The 27,760-nt window shown below is 38.2% G+C and overlaps 1 protein-coding gene and 1 long non-coding RNA gene across 15 annotated transcripts in view; one reads left to right on the plus strand and one right to left on the minus strand.

Annotated features, from left to right (window-relative positions):
* RAD51B (RAD51 paralog B) overlaps nt 1–27,760 on the plus strand; it is a 409,186-nt gene that overhangs the window by 92,972 nt on the left and 288,454 nt on the right. The window lies entirely within an intron of this gene.
* Nucleotides 556–27,502, minus strand: LOC127472794 (uncharacterized). 4 transcript variants are annotated; one of them, XR_007905167.1, is made up of 4 exons: nt 27,304–27,502; nt 24,500–25,458; nt 23,264–23,408; nt 556–1,025 (listed from the first exon to the last, which is right to left on the minus strand). It is a non-coding gene; the product is annotated as an uncharacterized LOC127472794 (long non-coding RNA). The 4 variants fall into 4 exon arrangements; XR_007905165.1 differs by lacking the exon at nt 556–1,025 and adding an exon at nt 18,589–21,761; XR_007905164.1 differs by lacking the exon at nt 556–1,025 and adding an exon at nt 18,589–21,804.

Below are 27,760 nucleotides of genomic sequence, written 5' to 3' on the forward strand. Positions count from 1 at the left end.
GTAACTGATTACTCTGTGGAAATGCAAAACGTTCAAGCTCTGCAGATACACTGACAATCTGGACTTCCATGCTAAAATTTAGAAGTATTTGATCATCATAGGGATAATATTTTTCAAAAGTTGCCAACTGATTTAGGAGCTACTGATGTTATGGTAATATCCTGTAGCATGTAATTATTTTGATGCAGAGTTTTCTAATATATGCTGAATTTTTATTTAGGTTGCTTAAAGATCTCTGAGCATATATCTGTGTTTTAACTGAAAAAAAACCCCCAAACCAAACCAGTGGTTGTGTCCTAATCCACCACTCCAGTCTGAATTCATGCACGTGGTACAGTCGAAATGTCTGTTTCTTTGATAACTGGATGAAAAATTTGTGGTTTGGGTATTTGAGAGGAAAGTATCAGATGTTTGTTTTCAAAGTTATGACTGGAAGTACTTGGGAGGTGATGCTGCAGAATTGCTGATCCTCAATTTTCTCTCCAGCCTCTCCAGTGCAGAAGAATGTGTTTTCTAGAGAAAATAAAGATACCATTCCTTTGGGCTGCTCTTACATGACAGCAAGCAGTCTAGCAGCAGCAGAAGAAAAAAAATTACAGTGGCTAAGCTTTGGAAAAATGACTGATGAATGATTGTGCATCTCATTTTTCTTCTTGGTATCCTGTAATTTATCTTCAAAACTGCAGAATATTGATGATTGAATCAATTAAAGATATAATAAGTCTCCTAGTCATCTTGTAGTGTCCTCTTTAACTGCTGCACTGCTGCATTATGTGAGGGCAGGACTTTAAAAGAAATCCAGCAGCAATGGTATGAGGAAGTGCTTTCTGGTTAGGGAACACATGGACCACTTTGATAGGAAGTGTATAGCTGACAGTTGAGCAACTTTGAGTGAGGCTGATGAATAATGTCCACAAGTAGTATGTACGTTAACATGACTGGGGTCTTGGCACCTGAATGGCTGCCTCTGTGTCTTTCTTTGCTGGAGGTTGCAAGATGCATCTGTGTCTGCATCTGCAGTGATGCTAATGAAGGGAAAAAAAAAGGTGTAGCTTAAGTTAGCCCTTTCATTTCCTTGTTAAGCACTCCTAACTCATGCATGTTAACAGAGAAAAATTTGGCACATTTGAAACTTGAACGGTTTAATAACAAAATAACTTATTAAATCAAAGACACTTCACAGAATTTGAACTGACTGGTTCCACAGTACATGAAGCTCCCTTTTTTGAGAATTTTTGCTTTTTTTTGTTTCATAATTTGTAACTGGAATTGTTGCAACTAATCTTATGGGATTCACAATTGGCTTTTCTCCATGTAAATTCTTAGGGTTCTTCTGTAACGTGTTTCACATTTAATAAGTTGTAGCTGTATTTCTCTGATCAACATCTCTAGTCTCAAGCAAGGGAAGTGATCCCATCTTCTGAGTTAGATTTGTGATTGACCTATTTGTCTTTCTCCTGCTCATTTTTTCCATCCTAAAAGACTAATTATCTATTGTAGACATCATCATGATGAATCTTAGTTTCTTTATTTCAACAAAAACAGGTTAAGTCTGTGTTGACAAATATTTCATTTGGGTATTTATTTATTTATTTATTTATCTCTATATTTTAGTAACAGCTGTTCTACTGCAAGAGAATAGCATGGGTTTATATCTAAGACCAATGCCATGCCTGTTCTTCTTTATAAACTGTCTTTGGAACACCATACAGGGGATGGAGAGTTAATGATTAGAAACTTGATAGAGGGGATTATGCCCATCAAACTGAGGAACTAAAGAGCATGCGCATGGCTTTCTGTGCTGAATGTACGTATATCAACATGATAAAGTTTTTGCTTTCATAAAAACGTGTGAAAACGTAGACTTTAGTGATGGAAAAAATCTAAGAGACTTCAATATATTCTACATTTTTCCTTTCCAATCCCAGTCAGACCAAGACAACTCCCATCATGCTGCAGTCAGTGAGATGTTGCAAATTAAATACCTTGGCCACTTTTTAAGAGAGTTGAATTCTTCAACCATTTATGGACTTGTATGGCTGAGTAGAGCAATGTCAGTCTGTAACCTCAAGGAAGTCTGTACTGTAAAAACCTGGCAACTTGGGCTAAGTCTTTCAAGTTCAGAATTCAGTCTTATTAGTGACAGACTAATACCGGAGTTCTCACATAGCCCTCAAATTTCAGACTGAAGTTTGTAGTCAATGGATGTTTCTTTGAACATTTTCTCATCTACGGCGGTTTCTCCTTTTGAAGGCTTATGCATATTTCATGGTAGGTTAGCTGAAAAGCGGGAGCAGCCTGTCTCACTGGAAAGAACAGATCTTGTTGTGTTGGGACTTTAATGAATATGTTGCAGAACATTCTCCAGCTGTTGCCCTCAAGAGGAAAATTATCAGGGTCTATTGAGAAGGCAGAATTATATTTTAAACCACCAAACTATGTGCTCTGATACCAAGCAGGTGAATTTATCTGTGAAGCTTAATAGAAACAATTCTGATACACAAAGGTGGAAAATTCCTTAAATATGTTTAGATCTGATGTGACAGGATAGCTTCTGTGGAGTAGAAGAATATAGTTTCTTGCAACTTTCTTGCACTTCATTGTGATTTATTGCAGCTTGGGAAAAGTGGGTGATGATCAAGTCAGTCAATGCAAATGTTGACTATATTTTTGTCTCCTTATTGGGTACTGCAGCACTTCTGTGAGTAAAATCTTTGCACAATCTAAGGAAATATGCATGTAATCTTGTCAACATACTTCATCCAATGTTTTTGTCTTGGTGCATGTGTTATGCTCACTTATGTTTCACTTCTGACTGTAAACTCATTGTGGATGACTCATATAGATTTTTATATAATAGCATAAAGCAGTTTTGTTTCTTTTCAAATAGTTTTACTCAATTGCAGTGTAGATACTGCATTCTGCTTTTCAAATCACCTAAGTTCCAAGAGAGTTTTCAATTTTATCTGAACATAGACCAAGGTCTCCAAAACTATTCTTTGGTATCAGCATGTGTAACAGATGGAGTGTAAGATTCTACCTTCCAACAGTCAGCAGATTAGCCAGGAAACCAGTTCTTAAAAAGATTGTTTCTTATCACATGACAAGATGCTGCTGCTATTTGTTCCATTAAAGTGCATAGAAGCCTGAAGATTGGGATAGTTTTACATTTGGAATGAAGGAACACTCACCTCAAAAGAAAATACAGTTTAAGCAGTCAAGATAGGCAAAGTGGAAAAATGGCAAAGCCACTTGTCGTGTGTAACCACTTAATATAACTAAAGCATCTGCTTTTGCTCATAAAGGCCTTGTCACATTGGAGTTTTTATCAGGATATAGCTGATATTGCTGCTATTGTTGGAGAGTTAAGATGATGTCTCAGCTGTCTGTTTGCATAGATTAATTCTTCATTTCAGTGCCAATTCATGTTAAATAAATTATTATTAAAAGATAACTAAAATATTTATGTATGGGTACTCACCCATTGATCACTAATGGAGATTATTTGGTGTTGGTAGTGTTAGGCAATTTCTAAAGTTGATACAGCCTAAATTCCAGAGTTGTCAAAGAGATTGGTGGTGGGCTGGAGTGATTTCAACACAGTGCTGTGAGACTGAGACTAGAGTTAAGGAATTTATTTCAACCTTCTGTGCAGAACTGGCATGTTGTACTGTTCTGTAGAAAATATGTATCTCAGCATAGGCCTTAATAGCATGAGATGATCCATGACTTGGTTTAAAAGGACAGATGGACTTAGCAAACTTTTACAGCCAGAAAACAAAAAAGCAAGCTAGGATACAGATGAGCACTGGAGTATTTTTTCCGGCCATGAGTTTAGGAAAAGGGATTCTTGTGTCCAATTTGACAGAACTAGGTAGAAAAAAGGTTCAGAAGAGAGAAATAGATACAGATGTCTACTGTAGTCGTTTTTATACTTTATGTATTTCATTCCTGCACTGCTGTTTAAAAACCTCAAAGAAGCCCCTAGATTTGTGAACGTGTTGAGTAGTAGATGAGATAAAATGAGTTGCTTTTTAAATTTGTTATAAAGCTTTATTAAATCATGAAAAATCATGAGAGCAGTGGACATAGAGCTAAGGAAGAACAGCTTTAATCTCTCTGTGAGTGTAGCTTAGCTTAATCTGCAATAGTACTGCAGTTGTGGGAGATATACACCAGCACACCCCAGGTGGGGAAAAGGTGGTTTTATCACGTAGCATTCGGGTTTGTTCAGGTTGCAAAGACTGCACAGCATCAACACAAATTTCTGAGCTACTGATAATTGCTGAGGAGGGAAACTGGAGTGGTTTCATTAGAGATCTTCGGTCATCTTTTTACTTTAAAGCTCTCAGAACACTGTATGAGAATGATTACTATAGTTTGATGAACTGAATACGAAAAATACTTCATAGAAGCAGATTGGATTTCTACACCATTGGGGCAGTTGTCCAGCAAAATTTTTGAGCAGATTTGATGCAGAGCAGCAGATTCCCCCCTGGCTGCTGCTCCTTTACATAGTCCATGAATAGCTCTCCATTTGCTTGCTTTTCTGAGGAACTGAATTGGAAGGGACTCTAGGCCTCCTGTTTTTATACTTTTTGAAAGTATTACTGCAAATGTTTGAGTGTAAGCTGCTGTTACCTACACCTCATCCTGTGAAGCATTGTATCTTTCCTCTATCACTGTTTCCTTTATCTTCCATTTGTTTCTGTGAGGTCTTGATGTCATGGGCAGACCGTTGCTGCATGTTTAGCTATAACAGTACAAGAAATTACCCCTGGTGTTGCTTGTTATTATCAACAAGTTGGCAAACAGATTGCATAAATACCTTCAGGCCATTCATCAGAAAGTCATCTGGGTTGACTTAAATGAGAGTTTGCACTGAAGCAGATGCAGAGCAGTTACATCACCTGATCTGTTAAATCAGCTGTAGAGATGTAACAACTAGGGACAGAGGTTAAAATGCTTTCCTGTTTCCGAAAGACAGGATTTGTCTTTGTCCTAATCTAACATTGACCTATTCCTCAGCTATATCTGGCTTGTGAACAGGGTATAGAGCAGCACAGTGAAAACTAATTCTGCTCTCATTCATTGCTCTGTCCCTGTTGGAACCCATCCTAAAAAGAAGATCTTTTCTCAGTTGTGGACAACTCATTTTATAATAAAATAGCGTAGAAATAATTCCCAGATAGGAGCTTAGCCTGAGTATTGAAAGCCATGTTATATTTTTAATTACAGACAGTATTTTTATGGATCACTAATATTTAAAAGGCACAGCTTATTTGTTTTTAGGTATCTGCAAGAAATATTATTGTTTATGCAGCTGAAGTTAAACTATGATCTGCCCTGGGGAGAATTTGGGTACAAACCAAAGGTTTCATGGGATTTTGTAAAAGAGACAGGAATGACCTCAGCCTGTTTCTCAGGACAAATGTTACTGTGCCAGGTAATGTTAGTGATTGTTGCTCACAGAGCCACTGCTCTGTCTGTTTGGAGTATTCACAGAATGTATTCCATCCCATTTAACAGACAGATTTAACAGCCTGTAAGGAAATGTAAGGATTTTTTTTTTATTCGCACTTGCTTTGTTCTTTGATATATTGTATGGTGCAGTTTGTTTTCTCAAATTAATGATGACTATATGTTACTGTACAATTTGGTAGCAAGCTTATTTTGTTTGGCTGTTTGTTCTAAAGTGTAAAATTAAAATAAAATTGCATTTAAAAAATTCAAATTATTTTCTGCAGTTCTGTGCCTAGCACTGGCTTGGCAATAATAACAGCTTGTTACTGATTTCCCTCTTTTAATTTTTTTTTTTTAATTTCCCCTACTTACCACCTATCCTTTCTCATGCTGAAAGGACAGCCAACTGTGATATTAGCTTGCAAAAGTTGTTTCACTTGGAAGGAAGGATGCAATGGAAAGCACAGTGGTCATTTCTTAGCTGGTAAAAAGAAATTCTTTTAGAGCTTATGATACGAGGAAATTATAATTTGAGAAATTTTGAGCACTCAGTCTTTGTGTTACCTGATAAATGTACTTCCTTCAATATATTGAAAAGACACTTAGATTACATTTTATTGTTATGTACCATCTGCATGAGATCTACTGCAGAGCTATTCCAAGAACAACTCTTGATCCTCCCTCTTTAGAACTTGAATAAAATGTTCTTTCACATTATGATTGCTATATTTTGTACCAATGGGCTTGAAAGGTTCTCATTCTGGTTTGTTGTTGTTGTTGGGTTTTGTTTGTTGTTGTTGTTGTTTGTTTGGGTTTTGGGTTCTTTCTTTGTTTTCCTTTTTTCCCTTACTTTTTTCTTGGGGTGTTTGGTTCTAGCTTCTTGTAGTATGTACTCGTATCCTTCAAGGCTCTACCCTTTCCACTGTCCATTTGTGGTCCTTCAAGGCTCTACCCTTTCCACTGTCCATTTTATAGTCCTGTGATAGCTTCCCTTTTGAATTTTGTCTCTCAAGGCTCGAAGCTTTTATGCCTGTCATGTGCTATTTTATTTCAAATCTGAAACTGTTCCAGGACCTTGTACGGTAACTCAGACTCAGTTCAGTGTTGAAATCAGTGAGCATCTTGACCTGACTCCTCCCCTGCATTACAGATATGCTGATGTAGCATCTCCAAGACACCTGAATGAGTCTGGGAAACCAAATAGCTAGAAAATAATTAATCTTTGTATTTTTGATCTGAAGTCAGGGCTGCAGAGCTGATCTAGCCAGTATGTCTGGAGAACCCCGTGCTCTTGAATGTGATGTTCCCTTGGTTGCCATATGCATTTCATTCTTAGAGGGGTTTATTCCCAACCATAAGTATACTTTTGCAAGAGAAGTGTAGGGAACAGAACAAAGGTCTCCATGTAACCTTTGTTGACCTCACCAAGGCTTTCAATACTGTGAGCAGAAAAGGTCTATGGCAGATTTTGGAACGCTTAGGTTGTCCCACCAAGTTCCTTAAAATGATCATCTCACTCCATGAGGATCAATACGGCCAAGTCAGATATGGCAATGCACTTTCTGAGCCCTTTCTAATAACTAATGGTGTGAAACAAGGCTGCGTTCTCGCACCAACCCTATGCACAGTCTTCTTCAGCATGATGCTCCAAAGGGCCATGGCAGACCTCGATGATCAGGATGGTACCTACATTCGATATCGTACTGATGGAAGCCAATTCAACATAAGGTGACTGAAGGCCCACACCAAGACCTTAAACTATCTTGTCCGGGAGCTGCTCTATGCTGATGATGCCGCCCTTGTCGCCCACACAGAAGCAGCTCCGCAGCGTTTAACATCCTGCTCTGCAGACGCTGCTGAGCTCTTTGGGCTGGAAGTCAGCTTAAAGAAGACAGAAGTTCTCTATCAACCAGCACCTCAGGAAGTCTTCCATCACTCCCATATCACCATTGGCGAATCAGTGCTCAAATCAGTCCAGCAGTTTAATTACCTAGGTAGCATCATCTCCTTGGACGGTAAGATTGACAGAGATAGACAACAGGTTAGCAAAGGCCTATAGTGCCTTTGGAAAGCTTCATAAAAGAGTTTGGTGAAATAAACACTTGAAGAAAAGTACCAAGATCAGTGTTTACAGAGCCATAGTGCTGTCTACTCTCTTATATGGATCTGAATCTTGGGTCATCTACTGCCACCACCTGCGTCTCCTAGAACACTTCCATCAACGCTGTCTCTGTACAATCCTAAACATCCACTGGTCAGATTATGTGACCAATACATCTGTTCTAGAACAAGCAGCAGTCACAAGTATTGAGGCCATGTTGCTGAGAACACAGCTGCTCTGGGCAGGACACGTCTCCAGGATGAAGGACCACTGCCTCCCTAAGATCTTGCTTTATGGTGAACTTGCCACCGGCTGCTGCATGAGAGGAGCCCCGAAGAGAAGATACAAGGACTCCCTGAAACAACATCTCAGCCTCAGCCATATTGATCAACATAACTGGTCTACTCTGGCCTCCAATCGGGAGGTCTGGAGACGCACCATCTATAACACTGCTGCTTCCTTTGAGAAAGCACACAGGATCACTCTTTAGGAGAAAAGACAACGCAGGAAGAATCGTGTCTTGTAGAATATACCACCTAAGGGGTCTTTCTGCTGTGCCTTTTGCAACCGGACGTGCCTGTCTTGTATTGGCCTTTTTAGCCACCAGCGCGCTTGTAACAAACGTGGGTAGAGCCCTCCCCAAATCTTCGTTTGCGAAGCCCAGCCATGATGAAATGATGAAGTATACTTTTGTGAAAGATGTGCTACAATAAAATGTAGTTCAGACCCATACTTACAGTTGTGTGTAACTCCCAAAAAGATCCGTATTGTCATCCAGTTTGACTGCAACAGTGCAATGATGTGTGTTTCAGAAAGTGATTTGCAAGCATTTTGTCTGTCAAGGAACCTTCAGAAAGTGTTTTGTTTGTGTCTTTCCTTTCAAGAGTCAGGGAAAAACTGACATAATAAGTAATTATTATCTACTGGCCATATCTAGGCTTCATGTACTCTTTTCCAGAAGTTTGCCCTTGGGAGTATTATAGTTTTGGCTTTTAATAGCAGAACGTTGTAACAGTTTTTCCTTGTGAACTGATATGGTTGTTTATGCTACATGAGAGGTTTTGGTGAAATTTTTAGGCCCTTATTGTGGTTGAGTGTGTGATCTTAGCTCTCAGGAATTTTTTATCTGGAATTCAGTTACTTTTTTGTACATTCCTCTCCTACTTCCATGCATGTTCACTTTAAAAGTTATACTTTCAATAGGCATTTTATGTGCATACATCAGTTACTCATGTTTTGCTAGTACCATTTGAATACACTTTTTTCTTGCTTTATTTTGCCTAATTCTACTTTGTTTTATTTATTCTTGTGGCCCATTTCTTATTTGTTTAGTATTGTTCTAAACCACTGCAAAGTTTGTATTGCTCTAACCCTGAGATTTATGACTTCTGGCAGGATTTAAGAATGGGATTTTCCTAAGCTCCAGATCAGAAGTAAGTCAGGAGTGCAGCAATATATGGACAAAACCAGCCAGAGGCTGAACCTTGAATTCTTGTAACTGTAGGATGGAGTAAGAAGTTGTTGCATACAGCTGTATTCATTTCACTTTTTACCCAGGCTGCTGTGCGCTGTTACTGTGAGCTGCAGAAGAGCTGCTCTGTTCAACTCCAGAGGTACTTAAGTGTGTGTTTTCAGATCACTGGACATGAAAGGCATGGCAGAAACAAAAGTTGCTATTTTTACTTTTCCCCTCTGTATAATTAATTTCTCTTTAGGGAAGTATAGCAAGATAAGAATGTAACTCAACAGAATTGAGGCACAGGAACATATGTCCCACTGGTCAGCATTACCCCAAACAAAAATATTTGAAGGTGGAGGAAGCAGAGCAATAGCAAGTGAACTGTGTGCCATTCTGTCCTCCTGTGCTTAAGAGCAAGCCATGTGTTTATTGAAGGAAATGACTTTGCTGAACTAGTCCCAGTGCTGTTTCAAGCCAATTGGTGATTACCTTCTCCACGGGGATCAAAATGAATGTGTTACATTTTAAAATAAGCTGCTGCTATTCAGAATTTCTGTTCATTAGTTGTTTGTTCAGCTGGGCTTGACAGCTTCTGTCTTAACTGTGCAGAGAGGCACTAGCTCAGCTTTAGTTTGGCTTAAGTTCCCCTCCGCTTTTCCTTCTCACATTAGTGTGTGTATTTTATTTCTGATCTTGAGAACAGTAATGTACAATGAAGGATGTCTATAAATACTGAATTTAAGTATAAAATGAATTGACATTTATTCTGTATGGCTGCAAAAGAAATAATGCACAGATTTATTGTGACCTGGGAAGTCCTTCTGAATTTCTGAATACTTAGCCCAATCCTCAAAAAAGTTTCTGGCTTGGAGCCAACTAGTGTGTAACCTGGGGAGGGGAGGGGAGAGGAGAGGAGGGTCGGAGATGAGAGGGTCGGATTGGACTGGAGAGGAGAGGATAAGATAAAAAAGGTGAAGTCAGTTCTTGAGTGTTAGTTCATCTACAAGTTCGAAATTGCCCAAGTTGGATCTGGATTCTGATCAAAATCTGAGTTTTCTCAAACTTTGGGGGACATGGTGACCTAAGATTCCCCTTTAAGTGAACAGGCTTGGACATTCAAAGGAGAGTTGTAAGGGTCACGTCTGTAATACTCCTTAAATACTGGTACACTAACTTCTACATTTTGGTTCATGTGTGCCTTTTATTTCATTATCAGTTAGTGCAACAAGACAGTAATAACCAATCCTAACGTCCATTCTAATCCAGATTGTTTGATCTGTGCTGAGGTGGGCTGCAAATACAGGTAATTTTGTCAAAGAACTGCGCGTGAAGTATACAGCTTTTGCGCATGCTCTGTGGAGGAAAAATTGCTATCCATAGTGACAAGTAAACTGCTGTCAGTTGTCTAATTGAAGTGGTCTCTGTCAACCCAAGATTATTTTCTTTGTTTTCTTGACTGGTTATTTATCATTGTTTGTAAAGGAATGGACAACATTTGTGGAAATTTTTGATTAGGTGACAGATCTTATCACTTATACGATGTCATCAATTCAATCTGCTCTGTCCTTGTTGAAGCTTAGACATTATGTAGGCAACACAATAGAGCTCTGTCTGGGTGCATACAATAATGTTTAAAAGATTTTAGATTAAGTATTTTTAGATTAAGTATTTTTGGTTTGAACATTCTGGTAGCTGAGACACCAAACCCAATAATGAATAATGCAATAAGTAGGGATTTAGGTATTCAGACAGTATTTTTGTTTTAGCTTCCTGTCCCTCTCCTCTGTTTCAAACAAAGGATAGGATTCCTTAGTGACTGTATATGGTGAATAAATCATCTGGTGGAAGGTCTGAAGTACATGCAAACTAGTTCTAGTTCCAGTTTAAAACAGTTTTGTAACTCTCTAAATACCCTCTGTAAACAAAGCAAAGTAGATACAGTCTGAACTGTTGGTTTCTGAACATACAACAGAGAAGATGACAACCTAATCAAAATTCTTATTAAAGAAATATTACAACATAAATGTCTCGTTATCATACGGTCTTGGGTACTGTTGTGGATATTATCCGAAGGAGAAAATGAATGAGAATCTCATTGCTGCTAGGCTCTCAGCAGATGATCATGGTCATGTTTGTTTTCCAGACCTAAAGATTTGTGCTTCCAGCAAATATTTAACCAACTACATAAATTAGTAATATGAGAAACAACAGAGGAGTTCCTTCGTTTTATAATGTATACATTAGATTCCATAAAGGATGACTTTCTTGAGTAGGGTTGCATTTCAGAGGTGAAGCAGAGTTGATGTAGCTTACTTATTGAGGTGTGAAAAAACATAAGGAAGCAAGTAATTGCATTTTGTGGCTCATACAGTAGTTTTTTTGAGTACTGTGGTAGGGTCTAAGAGTCCTAAGCACTAAGATCTGAATATCGGTAGGTTATTACACCCCAGAATTTTTCTCTGTTTAATTAAAAAAGTCGTTGACAATGCTGTCTGTGAAAACTCAACTTGGCTTCTTTAAACTTTGTAATAAATATAGAAACATCATCATGGTTACCTGTAATTTTTCTACCAGAAAAGTTTTGTGACGTATAAAGTAGTGACTGAGTTAACATCTCGATTCACTGTATGAGAATACTTTCTAAATGTATGATTGAATGTGGGATATCATCCATCAATGCTTGGGAGTTCCTCCCAGTTTTGATAAATTGCATCCTTTCCACATTGTAGAATGTTTGAAAAGCCTCAGATGTTAGTTTCTCTCTCAGTAGTCCATATCAGCCTCATCTTGTGATTGATGTGTTATTCTGCACCCCTGCTTTGTGTATATGTAAACTGATTCTTCTCTGCCATTTCCTATGCATCAAACCTGAGCCCTGCGAGTGCAGGAAGAGGCCAACCTGGGAGCTGCCTTGGTCTTTCAAGATTTTTAGGTGAAGATTGGCCTGCAGATTTGTGGCAAAGGCTTTGTGTGTCTTTTTTTTAAAATGTGTCAAGGAGCAATACCAGTGTGATCTGGAAGGGAGGATATTCTAGTGAATGTGGTAAAGTGCCAGTACTAATATATTCAACAGTAGTGCATATGCTAGGGTATAGAATGTGAAAAATACTGCCTTTTCCACATGTGATGGATCACTTTTCCACAGTGATGGTGTCTGTGTTTTAAAACCACTAAACAGTGCCTTGGGATGATCTCTTTTACAGATATAAATAAATAAAAACTTACTTACAAGTATGCTGCCAATTCCCTCACTCTAGTTACATGCTGTACAGCCAAACATTACTCTGGATAAGTGAGGTGTAGTCACAAGACTAGTTCAATTTCCCACTGCTTTTCAATATTAGATATTCTTCAATGTTCTAGTAAACTTATTTATTAAGAGATTGGATGGTTGTGAAAATTGAATTGAATATAATATGTGGAAAAAATGCTATTTACGCAACACGATTTTAAATGGATTCACATTTTTTTGTTATTGAAGTGCCATTAAATGCAACAAAACAGCATTAAAAAAACCATTAAAGATATAGAATTTAATATTCACCTTGAATCTGAAGTGTGACATGAGTAATTTCAAATTACTAGTGATTAGTCTTTGTAAATGTCTTATTAGGCTTGTATTCTATAAAGATTATACAGATGTTCTAAACTTTACTAATATTACTCATGTTTATAGTTAGAAATGTGTGTTACGGTGTAAAGGACTGGGACCTTCTTATCACAGCAAATGTAGCAACAAGTCAGTTTTGCTTACTGCTGCTGTGCAGCCGGTTGCTGGGGGCACTAAAGCTGCCATCTGAGCAACCAGAGTGGCATTGCATAAGCCTATGTGGTGTCTAACATCAAATATCCACTGTACAGTTAAAGCTTCACAAGACTTTGAGATAAGCTGAGGTTAAATGTCCCTGGTATTCAACACAAACAGCGTTGTTTGTGTTAACAAACTTTTGTTTGTTAATACAAACAAACTTTTGTTCCTGACAGATGTTCAAGGCAATCTTTGTGCACAGTGATACTGTTTTTTCATTTCTCTCTTCCACCTTGTATGTTTAATCATCGCTATTATTTTCTTCAGCATTACAAACCTAAATTTACTGTCAATTCATGGCCACAAATAGCTTTCATCAGCCACGATGGCTACAGCACAAAACTCTGTGTGTGGTGGTCTGGGAACCTGGAGCACGCTTTTGTGCGGGCTGGTTTGCCATCTTTAGTTCACTCAGAGGCACCTGCCCTGCAGAGATCAGTGAAATTAGTTTGACGAGTACAAAGGAGTGCAAGGGTAGAACTGGCCAAAAGGTAATGGATTGCTGACACCTCTAAGCGCCCTGTTTATATAAGTAAAGCAGCTCTTACTTTTAGTAGTTAAAATAATTAAGGTGAAGACAAAAAAGTCTGACTCCCTATGAGTCAAGCAGTTAGTTGAATGAGCAGCAACAGTTAGCAGATATTCAAAATTTGGTTCAAACAACTTTCAACAACAGATTTGAGGAACAAAAATAATAATTTCTCTTTAATTCCAGTTATTGGGTTTGGTGTTTTTTTTTTTATTTTACTCAGCTGATCTGCAGGTGTAGAGGATTTTGGCCAAGGTTTCAGTCATTGGAGACTACAGTCATTACTAAAACTCCTGGGCACGCATTTGTGTTGGAATGCAGCTGATGTCATGGAAAAATGGGACCTTTTTGGTAACCCCTAACAACCAGAAGTATAGTAAACAGTAAGTATTACCTCCACTGCGATACTCCCTTTTAAAGAGACTTGTTAGGATGGTGCCTATGTGCCAAAAAATATAAACTTTTACTGATTTAATGATGTTTTTCCTAAAAGCACCAGCCTACTGCTGAGGTTTAGCTATGATTTTGATAGGCCTAATAAAACCAGAAATAATTCTGTTTAAATCTTAAAATACCCAGCATTTACTGTTCTTTCCACCACCTTACAGTTTTATCGTCTTTCACATCAGAAATCAGTGTTGGCATATTAGTTACAGGGGAAATAGCACTGTAATTTTCATTATTTGCAAAACCTAGGTTTTTTCCAAGGTATATTTTCCATCTAATTAAATGAGTGAACTAATTTTTTTTTCTTTTAGAGTTTTGGAGAAATATAGAACTGGTGAAATATTTTTAATATTTTGTTTATTTTTTGAAAGTCCCTCCTCAGCTTCAAGTTGTGCATTCTGCTTTGCTTTCATAGGATTACTGATGACTTCCAAGATAATTTAGATGTTTGTCATCTGAGGGCCATTCACTCCTTTACATGATTTGTGTGTTTTCTTTTTTATTCTTCTGTTGATAGAAATACCAATACCACACCTGTGAAAGCCCCGTTTTTGCCACCTTGAAATATAAAGCTTCACTTTCCTTTGTAAGCAGACAGTAACATGGGGAGAAGGCTGAACAGCCTAACATACAGCAGCACATTGTTTTCTAAGAACCACAGTCTAACTCCTAGTACACTTTTTGTGATTAGACATTGCATATGTTTGGGATTCTTCGGCTTAAGCATTGAGGCAGTTGTCGGTTTCTTTCTTCTAAAGGGGAGATGCCTGTGTATAAATCATAGTTGTCACTTAAAGATACTTTTGGCAGGATAGAACTAATGCTGTTTTGCTGGCCTCTCCTTAAGCCATGCTTTCCTTGGACTTAGATAAGGACCTGTGTAGTAACAGTGGTGTAGGACAAGCTTTCTTGCTGCATACTTGAAAAATTTAATTTGCCGTAAACTCGGTGTTCCCTAAGATAACTGTGAATTGGACTGTAGAGATAAGAACAGTAGGCTACCAAAACAAAAATTGCTGAAACATTTGGAAAATATACAGCTGTTGTACACAGGGCTTGAACATGTCTGTGGAATATTAGGCAATATTAGGAAAGCAGAGGGCGTTCTTTGGTGGTTCCTTGTTAGTCTCTTGATTTCCACTCAGGCTTCTAGCTCTACGAATTTGGTCCTTGGAAGTATGGTACAGATGGTACAGCACTGTCTGTGACAGGTAGTTGCTTTCTCCAGTGTTAAAGAAGCCAAATAATGAACTTAATGGTTGTGAGATTTTTCTTGGCAGCACATTTACATTGCCTTTTACTTGAAATCATCTCAGATCTTTGCTATACTTCTAAGTAGTAAAAGATTGCAAGCCTTAAGCATTTAGAAGGTGAAGGAGAAACCTTAAGAAATAGTAGTTATTCTCAGGGTTTTTTACATTGCCACCTTTTTGTAGGTTTTTAGATATTCATATTTTCCACATTTTTCTTGTGCATTTTAGGTTAAACACTGTATTATTAGTGTTATGATTCAAACAGGATTCACATATCAAGAAAAGTGCCAAAAATCAAATATTCAGCATTAAATGAAAAGAACTCATCCTGGCAGGACGGTTTATAACCTAAATGATTTCTTTTTTTAATAACACCATGTTCTAGTTTCTTACAGGTGTTTATATATGACCATACTTTGTTAATATTTTCTAATAACTGTTTAGCATTTCTATTCTCTCAAGTTCCATCAAAATCTTTCATCACTCCTTTCAGAAATATTTCAGGTTTTTTCCCCTGACTCAGTGTTCGACATAGTAACTAAACAGAAAATTTCTGTTTTAATTCTGATGGTTGTTGCCTTTTGTTCTGTGGTCTTGCTCCCTAGATACTAGCAAGTTGTACTGACCTTATCTTCTCCAGTCATACTTTTTAAAAAGGAATTAATAGATTCTCTAAATCATGGGAGAACAGTGACTAAAACATGCAGTTCTTCAATTTGATGTTTTCAGTTACTTCCCAGCAAGCCAATGTATTTGGAACTAGGACTGACATTAATTGTCCTGAATTTTTCTTCCAATTCTCCTTATGCAGAAAAATCGCTCTCTGCTTCATGAATATTATCTAAAATGAATGTTGTTTTATAAAATGGTAAGGCCAAAGAATACAGGAAATAAGGTCATGTGTATCTTTTAATGGTGGATTTAAATGAAATGCAGGTAATTAGTAGTTAAAATATTTCTTTATTAACACTCAATGCAAAAAAAATTAAAAATTCCCAAACCTCACCAAGAAAGTGACAGCCTCACATCTCTTTGGAAAACAGAACAGTTCTTCAAGTTAGAGTTCAGCTAAGAGGTCTTATAGAGAATTGGGAAGTAGAAGTCAGTTTGTTCTCTCATGATTGTGTGTTCATTCTTCAGTCAAAGTATTTTAACAATTCTGATTATGAACATAACATGGAACGTGACTAAATGAAGAAGGTGCTGTTCTCACTGTCCTTTTTTAGTGGCTAACTGTACATACAATATAGTTACGTGCTGTGCAGTTTTCTCTTATACTATTTCCTAAATGCAAGTAAAATGTAAAAAGAATAAATGTCAGTTTACTCTCTGTAAATATTTTGTACTTGAGCTGTATCTCAAGAAAGAGTGTTATTTTCCTGGATTTCTTTTGGGTTTTTTGATGCTGTTCAGAACAACAGCATCATTAATTTGTTTGCTGATAACCCAAGGCAGAGGAGCTCTTCTCTACTCTATCTCTCTTGTTCATGCTATCTGTACTCAGGAAAAAATTGTATGGATTATCTTAATATAGTGGGAGCTTCCAATGAAATTATGGCATTGAATTGTAATCAGCACAAGATCTAAGACTATGGGAGACTACATCAAGAAACAGAAATAAGCAAATACTGTTTGGTTGATGTATTTGTATCCAAGTGAAGACGAGGCAAAACCTTCTGTTGAAGGTAATGAAAATAAACTTACATGTTCTACTAAAATTTTCATTTCAAAAAATATATTTAAAAAATGAGCAAATTATTGCATGTTTGCCACTGTTTTTCAGGTTTGTCTTAGCTAATGACTCTTAATTAAGTTAGATTCCAGAGACAAGGAGTTTAGAGTTCAAGGTGGCTTGACATGTCTGAATGAGAGGGAGATGTGTTCAGTCTTTTCTGGTCTCCTAGTCTCTTTTGGCTGACGTATACCTATGATAAAATGAACACTTCTGCAGAATTTGAGCTTAGATTTCTGGCAGCGGACACGTAGTTTTCCTAGTACTGCCTGAAGCGTTTCTTTTCGTATTCCAGTGTTTCTTTTCTGATTCAGGTGTAGGTCCTTTCTGTCTGCCCTATTCTTACCTGTAAGTGTAGTTGTCAGAATCTCCGTACTTCATTTCCTGGAATGTTAGTCGCTTTCAGATGAAATAACTGAGTACCTTTTGAAATATTTTCCTTTTAGGGCTTTTGTATTTCTATCCTCTTGTAGATATTTTTTATCTCTTTGTTCTTTTTCTTTTATCATGTCACTTGGAGTATTTTTCTTTTTACTCTCTCTAGCATTTTGTGAGAAATCTTGATAGCTTGATCCTTGATTCCATTGCCTTTTCTGGATAATCTTTCTTCAATTTCCATTTCTATACAGACCATGACAAGATATTCCACTTTTCCTAAGACTATCCTCGTTGTCCAAAATAAAGTCTGACCCTTTCTTGGTGATATTTTGCAGGATAATCTCTGGGTTGAAAAGTTCAAAAGGCTCCCTATCTTCTCCATCTCAATCATCCATCCATCTTTAGCTGCTATGGACAAAATCTTTGTTCTTGTTTGGGCCCTAGCTGCACCTTTGTTAGAGACTTTTACACAAATCCTCATTATCTTGGACACACCTGAATCTCACAGTTCTTTTATTCTGCACAATTAATCATAAACACTGCCAAGAAAAAAAGCTCATGCCTAAAGAGCTCCTTTGTCATGATACCTGTTAATTGCATAGTACTGACTGTAGACAGGCTGTGTTTTGACCTTGTCTTTGCTGCTTTTTTTGTATTGTATCCCAAGGACAATCTGGAGGTGACAGTAGTTGCTGGAGACAGATTTGCAGTAGTATTTTTAAGAATGTAGTTAAGTTGTTTGCAGATCTGGTAAGTAGCTTGCAGCCAGTGTAATTTTGTTACCTGGTAAACACTGACCAAAGGTCCCATATTTGTCAAAATTACAGCTGTTCCTATGTTACTAATAAATAAAATAAAATACTCCTTTTGATTTCTTTGCCCAGGGCCAGATACAATATTTCAGACACCTAATGTATTTGTCTTGTGTTAATCAGATGACATGAACAAAGCTGGCAGATCAACTTCATAAACACTATAGTTAAGTGTTAGACTAATACTGCAAAAACTGAATGAGTTACATGTCATGTTAAGCAGTTTCTGAAGGGTAAACTGTTTATTTGTTGGTTTAGGATGCTTCCTAAGTTTGTCCAGCAGTTTGGGTAGCAGCTTCATTTCTAGTGAATTCTAGGAGAAAAATGATTATTTGAAAAGTACCACCAGCATTTAGGGAGAGTGTGTGTGCATGTGAGCTACAGATTTTAAATGTTGGTGAAAATTTTCATCTTGCTCTTTGGCATTTCTACCCCTGTCACTGCTCTAGGGACTGCCTCTGGGTGAAAAAGGTGTGAGGCTGCTATTACAGTCTTCAGCTTTTGCCAAGACTTCCTCTTACTTTGTAGGAAATAGCCTTTGTACATATATAACATATATAACCTGTAGTAACTTAGGAAAAAGACTGGTTGACTGAAATTATTTCTAGTCACAAAAATTCTACAGTGCATTTTGTAGAGATAAATCATATCTTGCAACAGGGATATCTACTTTGGCATGTCAGCACCATAAGAAAGAGCAAGCAGTGGTTTTCAGGCTGGGTTGGAGCTAAAAGGTACATTCAATCTGACATGGGTCAAAAACCAAAGCTGGTTTTGTAAAGATGGTCATGACAGTGCAATGATGTGTACAGAAGAGAAATGGTACCATGTTTCATTTCCACTGATGATAGTTCCAAATTCCTGAACAGTTGGCAACTTTTGCTAAAATGGTTGTTATTACTGTATCTTCTAGGTAGTGAAGCATCTGTAACTGAAGTGAGAATTTGCATGTCACCCTGTTAATGTTCTTAGTCTCTAGCTAGTTGTGGAAGAACTTCATATGAAATACAAAATATATATGTATATATAGAAAGCTTTCTTTGTATCAAAAGGATTTAGATTTTCTTTTAAGGTTAAACAAGTCCTCTTGTATACATCAGTGTTTTAAGTACAGCTCTGAATGTTATTTTTAACTAAGGATTTTGGGGATATTTCAGCTCACAAGATTCCATATGTAATTCTAAAATAAAAATAAAAATCTCAAAGAAACTATAGCTTCAGTAGTTGTCCAAATCATTCAATGTATATGCTAAAAGCACGACATAATAGAATGTTTCTACTGCTTCCCAGAAAATAATATCCAAATCATCTCACTTGGTCTTCAGATCGGGCACTATATGTCCTCTTCTAACAACACAGTATACACTGCTAAATAGAAGTCAGCAACTATCAAGCAGATCCATAATCCAAGGCATGAAGGAAGCCGACAGTCTTGCTGGCAGTGCTGCCTGTATTTTGCCCCAGCATCCCTGAGCGTGCATGTGTGTGTGCACACATGTGGTGTTAGGGGCCTGCAGTAAAGCACACTGCAAATAAAGAGAATACCCCACCCTGTTCTATATGAGATTTTCTGACTCATGCAGCTGCCATCCACATACTCCTGTAAAGTCTGTGATGTTTATCACTAGAATGTTTCTCTGTAATTTATGTTAAGTCAGACAGAGGTCAGTGTGCCCTGTCTGAAGCCTGGATTTGCACACCTCTGGCAGTTTTAATAAAAGACTCTCATCTTTTGTCGTATGTAGGTTTACTCTTGCAAACTTGTGACAGGCTAAGCAAGACTGAAATGCATACTTGTTTTGTCACGTGAATTAACTTCTGAGCACAATAGTTCTGAGTAGATGTGTCATTTTTCCCATTCCAAGGGCTATTTGTGTTTTGCTTACTAGCAGTCAGCATATTATTAATGTCAGTTGTGAACGTGACTACAGGCAGAAGCACTGCTTCAGTGCCTCATAAAACTGAGTAACTGATAGGAGATTGCTTTGGACTACCAGCACCATAAGTTTTCCAAATAATGTTTTCTGAATTTAGAGTGCACAAACTAGTGTTCTTTTATCTGGCTTAAATATCTAGTGAGATTTTATCTGAAGAATATTGGGTAGTTCTGGGAACAGAGATAGAAATATTGGTGATAGAAGGGAATTGTGCCTCAAATATCAAGCAGAGAGGACAGTGCCTAAGACGTGTACCAGTATCTTCTGAAAGGTTTTTACCAAAACTGTGTAAGATCTTTTAAATAAGGAATTAATAGAGGCAACTGCTGCTCAAAATGACTGGTTTACACTGGCTACCTGTAGCAAACTGGTTTAAATGAGGATATTGTGTCATGCTAGTTGGGGAAGAGAGGAAATGGGAGCAGATGGCCTAATTCTTCATTTGACTATGGGTCCTAAAACAAGAGTGAAGGTAACTGCGTGACAACTCTCATCACCCAACAGGTTGCAGAGTACTGAGCATTAGAGTGCCAAACTCAGTGTCTATGCATACAACGCTGTGTAAGAGGTTACTGTGAACTTTCTGTCCTACCTGTGAAGGTTCAGGTATTGGTCATTGCTAGAAGCAAGATCACTGATTAGGTGGTCAGTGCCCTGGGTTATCCTGTCTTTGTGGTTCTGAGGGTCATGAAGAAACATCAGTCAATAAAGCCAAGAGCTGTCACTACTTTACAGGTCAGATTTTGGTATGCATCTGTGTTTGTTTGACTTCCTGAACATCAGTTCTGCCTTCTGTATGCCGTTTGAAATCTGGAATTTAGATGATGCAAAGCAGCAGCATTTAATTTCTCAAGGGTTTGGCTTCTTTTTAAAACCCAGAACAAACATATTTCAAGTTTTGTGTCCCTTTCCTAGATTGTTTGCTGGGCACTGGATGGAATGTTCTTACATACCAGCAGAGGACTTCACATTAAACATTCATTTTCAAGCTCTTTACACAGAATTATTTAGGCTGTAAAGGACTGCTTGAGATCATCTAGTCCTATGCCAAACTTCCTGCGTCATGCAAAATTAAGCTATAAATAGACCGATGTGGGCCAAATTTATTATCAGACAGTGCTGTATGCTTTTCCCTTATCAGTCTTTACACCGGGCTTTTCAAGAGGCACACAGTAAAAGAAGCTGTAATTGTAATAATTGCAGGAAAGTTTTAGAAATTATTTTTGAGGTGTCACACCCTCCTGAGCAGTCTTTTATTTGATGTACTTTCTCAAGTTTACTTAGATTGATTTAACAAAAACAAGATAGGCAGCGTGTCAGTGACAAGTGGCTAGTACAAAGCATTTTGTACAATGAATTTGATGTTCACAAGGCCAGTTTTTCCTGCTGAATTCTGACAGCATATCAGAGTTTACATGTGCAAAACCTTCTGCTGTTTCAGTGCTGGGTTCTTTGCTCTGCCGGTGAGCCTTGGTCTATTTCTGCTTTGTTAAATATCTTCCTCTTGCAATACTAGTTCAAAACATGCTTCAGGAGATCAATGTAGTAACTTGGATATAAGTTGGATGTTAATATTGAAGTTTCCAGCACCCATTTTATCCTTACTGACTCCTTGCTTGTGGATTTGAAATTCTCAGTAGTGCTCTTGGGATAATCCCGTCTGCCCAGTTGAGTATATGCATCATGAATGCTTTTTCTGCAGTGCGATGATGGATTAGAGACAACACTTTTGGCTTGTGTGCAGTCTTAGGTACAGTCTTTGGTCATCAGGTTAAGTGGAACTCTCACAGGTATTTGGAATTGATGTCTTCTACTAGAGAGGATTTTTCAGTCTGCCATTTGCTGCAAACACACATGGAGTGTTGTCATCCCCATGACTGGTGAGCTACTGACACAGAGGAGGATGGTGATGTAAATGGCAGGGGTAGTAAGGGGCTGCTTATTGTGGCCATGGTGTGGCCTAGTCAGTTGAAGCCAACTTACAAACTATACACTTGCAGTCAAAAACACTTGCAGTCAAAAAAAGCAGCTATTTCTATGGAAATAAAGGCACTTTACTGATGTCACTTAAGGACTAGAGTCTCTCTCCCACACCCTGACTAGATAATTGTCACTAGTGAAGGATACAGGCTTTTGGTTTGAGCTATAGACTTCTTTCTCCAATACCTTTTAGTAGGTAGACACTAGTTTATACAATGTGCAGTACCCTTGCATTTAGGCTACCTGGAATGATCTGCTGGAGATTTACCACATTATTGCAGACAGTGTCTAAGATTGCAGACATGGTTCCTATCAATTGGGAAAGAATAAGTTAGAGAATATTTGGTTTACATTTGAGGAGTGATCATTCACCAGCTGGACTGGTGACTCCAGCTGCAATGTTGTTAGTAGTCAGTATAGGCAATATAAATGCAATAAAGCATGTGAAGGAAAGAAGTCTGCTTTGTAATCAGGCAGCTTTTAAGATAGCATTACAGCTAATGTTCAAAGGTTAACCACAGACCTTGTGTGCTGGAAGTTGATCACTTCCTGTGATAGTTTATGTTTTAATGTGTATTAAACAATACCAAAAGCAGCGGTTTTCACCACAAGAACACTGTGAACTCTCAGACTTTCTTACAGGCCATCCAAAAGAAACAAATTTAGTATTTTCTCTTAATGGTGGTTCCTAACACTGTTTGCCAAATGCTGCCCAGTTCCAGACTGAGGTTTGGGAATCAGCGCTATAGAGAGTCATTGAAAAAATGTTAGGAGGATAGTGAGCCTGAGTCTGTAATATGGAAATAAGAAGACAAATCCAGACCTGAGGACGTTTGACCTAGAGAAGGATTCTCTGTTATCAAGGATCATAGGTATTACTAGATGGCCAGATGCATCAGCCCCTAGCTGCTCTGCTGAACTGGATGCTGCCCCTGTCTTGCAAAGCTGACAGCTGTAAGACTATGATGTATAATTAGCAACTTCCCTGTATGCAACTTCCCTGATCGGTGTCTCTAGGCCCAAGGAGGGCTCTGAAACACCCACTGTATTTGTTCTGTTTTGGATTGAAGGTGAATCCTTTGGCAGAGACCCAGAGGAAGTGTCAAAGATGGTCACTTCCTGCACTGCCATCAGTGAATGCTGCTAGGGGCTTTTTTCCTGCAGGTCATTATTTCAGAGTCAGATGCGAGAAACTATTTCTTTCCTCCTGCCTTTCCTGCTTCTCTGTCAGCTTCTTCTAAGAAATTCCTGGCACTTGGCAAGTTGGTTTGGCTTTGCACATCAACCTTCCTATTTGAAGCTACATGATCTCAAAATGGTGGATGAGAAGGAGAGAGAGTGAGCAAAATTACACATATACCTACCCTTTTGTAGAGCTGGTCTCAGGCTAAGATGAAGGGCTTGGGAGGTTTGAGAGCTCCTGGGTGCCTCCTGCATTCTTTTCCTATGGTGTCATTTCCTTTCAGCAGTGTGTTCAAGCTCACCTGGGTGTGTTCACAGGTAGCCAGACTAGTATTGTGAAAGAGAAATTAGACACTTAACCTTGGCAATAATCAACTCCCATAGCTTGTTTGTACCTCTTTGTCATGCATTTATTGTCCCTTGTTTGCTCACTTCTAAGGAAATTCTTTTTGGCATTTTGTCAGGTTTTCATGAATCTGAGCAACTGCAGAATTAAATCCTGAGGCTCAGATGCAGAGGAGGGATTAGTTGCTTTCTTTCCTTGGCAGTTCACCTGTACAAACACGTATTGGGGATGGGTGGAGCTCAGTGGTAATGATAGTGTCTTAGAAACATAATAAACAGGTTTTGTGTAGTGTTTCTTGCTAAGAGACTGCTTGAAAATCCCCTAATCCTGTCTTCCAGACTGATAACCTTCTTGTCCTCAGCAGAGCAAGGAGAACTGGGTGAATTGCTTTGCTCTTTGTGTAATGAGTGCTGAGCCCTGCAAAAAAGTAACTGGTATCTCCCCATGCCAATACATGTCAGGGCAAATAACCCCAAGAACAAGCCTGGCTATTTAACTGTTGTGCTCCTTGACAGAAAATGGTGAAAGCCATCATCTTGAATGCACGAATTCTCTTGATTATTTTAATCCTTATTAAAAAGGGTGTCTTTTCCAGGGTGACTTAACTAGGGCCCCTTGCTTTGTATGTCTTTTCTGTGTACACATAGTGCTTTGCAAAACACTGGTGCCTGCTTAGCAAAGCATTGCTTGCCAGCTAATAAAAAGAAGCAATTCACAGCTATTGAGTGTTACTTAATCATGTTGGAGTGAGGCTTGATCTATGTGATTTCAAAGAAAAAAAAAAGCGGAATGTCACGTATCTGGTTCCTTTGTGTACACAAGAATACTTTTCTTGCCTATTTTGCCTTAGGGGCTATATCAGAAGCCAGATTTGGGTCTGTGTTGAAGCACTCCAAGTTGACTTGACTTTACAATCAAGTTCTCCTTATCTTCTGCAGGAGTGAATTGCTTCTCTAAAATTTCCCATGAAAACATTTTAAGAGAGCTCAAATGTACTTAGGCTGAAGTTCCAAGGAGCAAAGTAAGATGATGTACTAATCTTTTAACCCGGTGCTTTCCTCTTGTGACATACCTTTCTGTAGTTTCTGTGTTCCCTTTATCCGGGGAAAAAAAAAATCCCTGGATAATCTCATCTTCTCCCCTTTGCATTGGCTTCAGTGCTTTTCTAGTCTTCCGTGAGCCATTGTCTGCATGAATGCAGAAGACAGTGCATGCAACAAAACAAGTGGTTAATTTTCTGGAGGGTTAACATGCTGGAATGGCTCAGTGCAGGGTTCAGTGAACAGAGAAGTTAACATAAGCAAGTGGAAACACTTGAATAGGGATCATGGGAGGAAGATGTCCAGCATTTAGAGAGCCCTGAAAGTTGAAATTGATTCCTGATGTGCCTGTTGATGCTGCTGTCAAAGATGCTATTTTGAGATTTCATTTTCCCGTGTGTACATAGTGGATTTACTGAAACTGCAATCAGACAGTCCTGTACTGTTTTGAAATGCATATTGCTCCATATGGTATCTTTTTGGTGTCCTGAATAATACTATTTTGATTTCATTATTGCTGGTATTTTTCAGGCAGTGTCAGAGAATTTGGATGACTTGTAGCAGTAACTTTCAAGATCAATAACTACAGGTAGTTCTGGTATTGGTTGTGGAGCTAATTACAAAGGTAGATATTAGCTCCCTTCCCCGTGCTGTGCTTCTCAGCCCCTTCAATGTCAGCCCAATGCCAGCCCAAAATAGTTTACTGAAATAATCCAGGCTAAAAATAACCTTCTGCAAAAATGTGGCATGAGACAATAATGAGTAGCTGAAGGTAAGTAAAGCTGGCAATTTTTCAGATTCGCTTTGCTGCTGAAAAAGAAGTAGCATGTAACATTCCCATCCATAAGCAGTGCTGAAATGGCTGTAGCAGTCTTTGTGGTGTCTTCACCTAGTGCTTACTGATGTCCTCCAAAAGGTCCCTTCTGTGATACACTTCTCCTCTTTTGTGTTCAGTTTAGTTGGTACAACTCTTTTGAAGGCCACCTGTGAACTGGGAAAAGAAACATAAATGAATTTTAAAAGCCTGTATAGAAATGAAAAGAGATGGGGTTAGTTTAAATTTTGACCAGTTTCCCAGCTTGGCACCTGATGTGAGCTGCTCAGGTTGTCAGTGCTGCACAGGGAAACATCTGTGGAAGCACTGCCTGAGCCTGTGAGGGTGTTTGATAAATGAGGAGATCCTAAATTGATGGAATCATATGTTAAAACTTAAAAGTATTAAAAGCATACAAGTAAAAGTGGTATACTTAACTGTATTTTTGCCATTTACTACCTGTAAAAGATCTTCTGTCAGCCAAAATGCTGTGCACCCAGTTTTACTTAAGTCTAGCCTAAGTTATCTGAACACTTCCAGGAGTGGGGCATCCGCAGCTTCTTTGGACAACCTGTTCCAGTGTCTCACCACCTTCACAGGAAAAAATTTCTTCCTTATATGTAATCTAAACTTACTTTCAGTTTAAAGCCATTGTCCCTTGTCCTGTCACTACAATTCCTTATAAAAAGTCCCTCTCCAGCTCTTTTGTAGTACCCTTTAGGTACTGGAAGGAGCTATAAAGTCCCCCTGGAGCCTTTTCTTCTCCAGGTTGAGCAAACCCAGCTCTCAGCCTGTCTTCCTAAGAGAGCTGCTCCAGCCCTCCCATCATCTTCATGGCCCTGCTCTGGACTGGCTCCAGCAGGTCAGATCAGAAATTAAAGAGACAATTAAGTGCAGCATTTCAATTGTTAGACTGGAAAACCAGACTTTCACTAAAAACTCTTCTCTCACATCTAAACAGTAATTATTTTAAATTGCTCTTTTAATAAAAAGACATGTTTCTGTAAGTGCTGTAATTACTCTGTGTCCAAATTCTGCACTCAAGAAAAGTAACATTTCCCATGAGCATGGGTGTTAATTGTCTTCTATCCATGTCTTGGTAACATTGCCTGCTGAATTTTCTCAGGATTTCATGTGTTTGTAACATTCTTAATTTCTGCCTTAAACTGTGCTGTGATGTTTATGACTGCAAATATGCAGTGCATTGGCTTCAGCTTTGTTTCATGGCCGTTTCTATGGATTTGTGTTTGTTTAAAACAGTAAAGATTGACTCGACATTACTCTGAAAATTATTAACAATCTGTGGGCCATTACATTATGAAGAAACCAAAGCGCACTTTGAGAGCATTTACTTTTTTCTCTCAGCATTGCTGAAATACAAAATACAGCTGTTCAACAGTGCACATAATATTTGCTGGCAGTAACAGAAAAAAAGCAAACAATACAGGAGAAATGCAATAATGAGAAGAGCCTCAACTTTCTTTTTAATAGAAAAAGCTTTTTGTATCTCTGCATACAGCTCATAATAAAAAATATTAGTGTTAAAATGAGATAAAGCTGAGCATCAGAATTTTGTGAACTGCTCATAACCTCTCAGTATTGCTGTTTTCTACTATTTTCAATGTATTAATTATTAATATTTTGTGTGTATCTGCTTCTCGAGTCAGTGTATGTCCCTGAATGCCTATGCTTAATACTTCATTTATATATCTAAATCTGCAGTGCCCAGTTGATATTCATAGGATATATAAAATGGAAATGTTGTTTTAACATTAATTGCAAATTGTGTTGCTTTGTCCATTGTTTTCCACTCCCACATCAGCTTTTTCTGCATCTAGGTTAGATAAGCACATGGTGGGGATGGTCAATGTAGGTGCTTCTCCTTCAGTTGGTGTCTTGCATGCCTCTTTGTGAGTAAATAAAGAAACCAAAATTGCTTTTATGTAGATTAATTTTTAGAGACATCTGTGAATAAGTAAATGGCAAATGATGTCCTTTAATTGAAATAGTAAGTAAAAATACCTTAAGCCTCCAGAAGCTGAGCTTTTTTTGAGAGGATTGCCTTTATTACTCTTCCAGGTCCAGCTGAATCCGCTGTGATGTGCATTTGTTCTGAGTACCTGTCTCTTGTAGAGAGAGGTCTGTTAAGATTAGAAATCAAATTCTTCTCTATTATACCAAACAAATTGCTGCTTTCTGCTTTCCAGAGGAACTACTTCAAAACAAAAGCAACCCAACTCACAGGGAGTTAAAATATTTTTGTCTCGAGTCATCACGTCTGGCCGAGGAGTGACCTCAGTCTTCTGCTCTGAATCATTGTTGAGAACCCACACGGTCTAAATAGACTGAGTTACGTTTCAGTCCCAGAAACTGTTTGTCTTTTCATGTGTCCTGGCTAAATGAGTACAACCTTGACATTGTTAGAAAGGGCACAGCTACACCCAGGTACTTTAGGTGTAGTAGCAGATTAACCACTCTA

Source organism: Manacus candei, unplaced genomic scaffold, assembly GCF_025592945.1.
Source record: "Manacus candei isolate 608988 ecotype Guabito, Panama unplaced genomic scaffold, ASM2559294v1 h1tg000033l, whole genome shotgun sequence".
In the NCBI taxonomy this organism is placed as follows: domain Eukaryota; kingdom Metazoa; phylum Chordata; class Aves; order Passeriformes; family Pipridae; genus Manacus; species Manacus candei.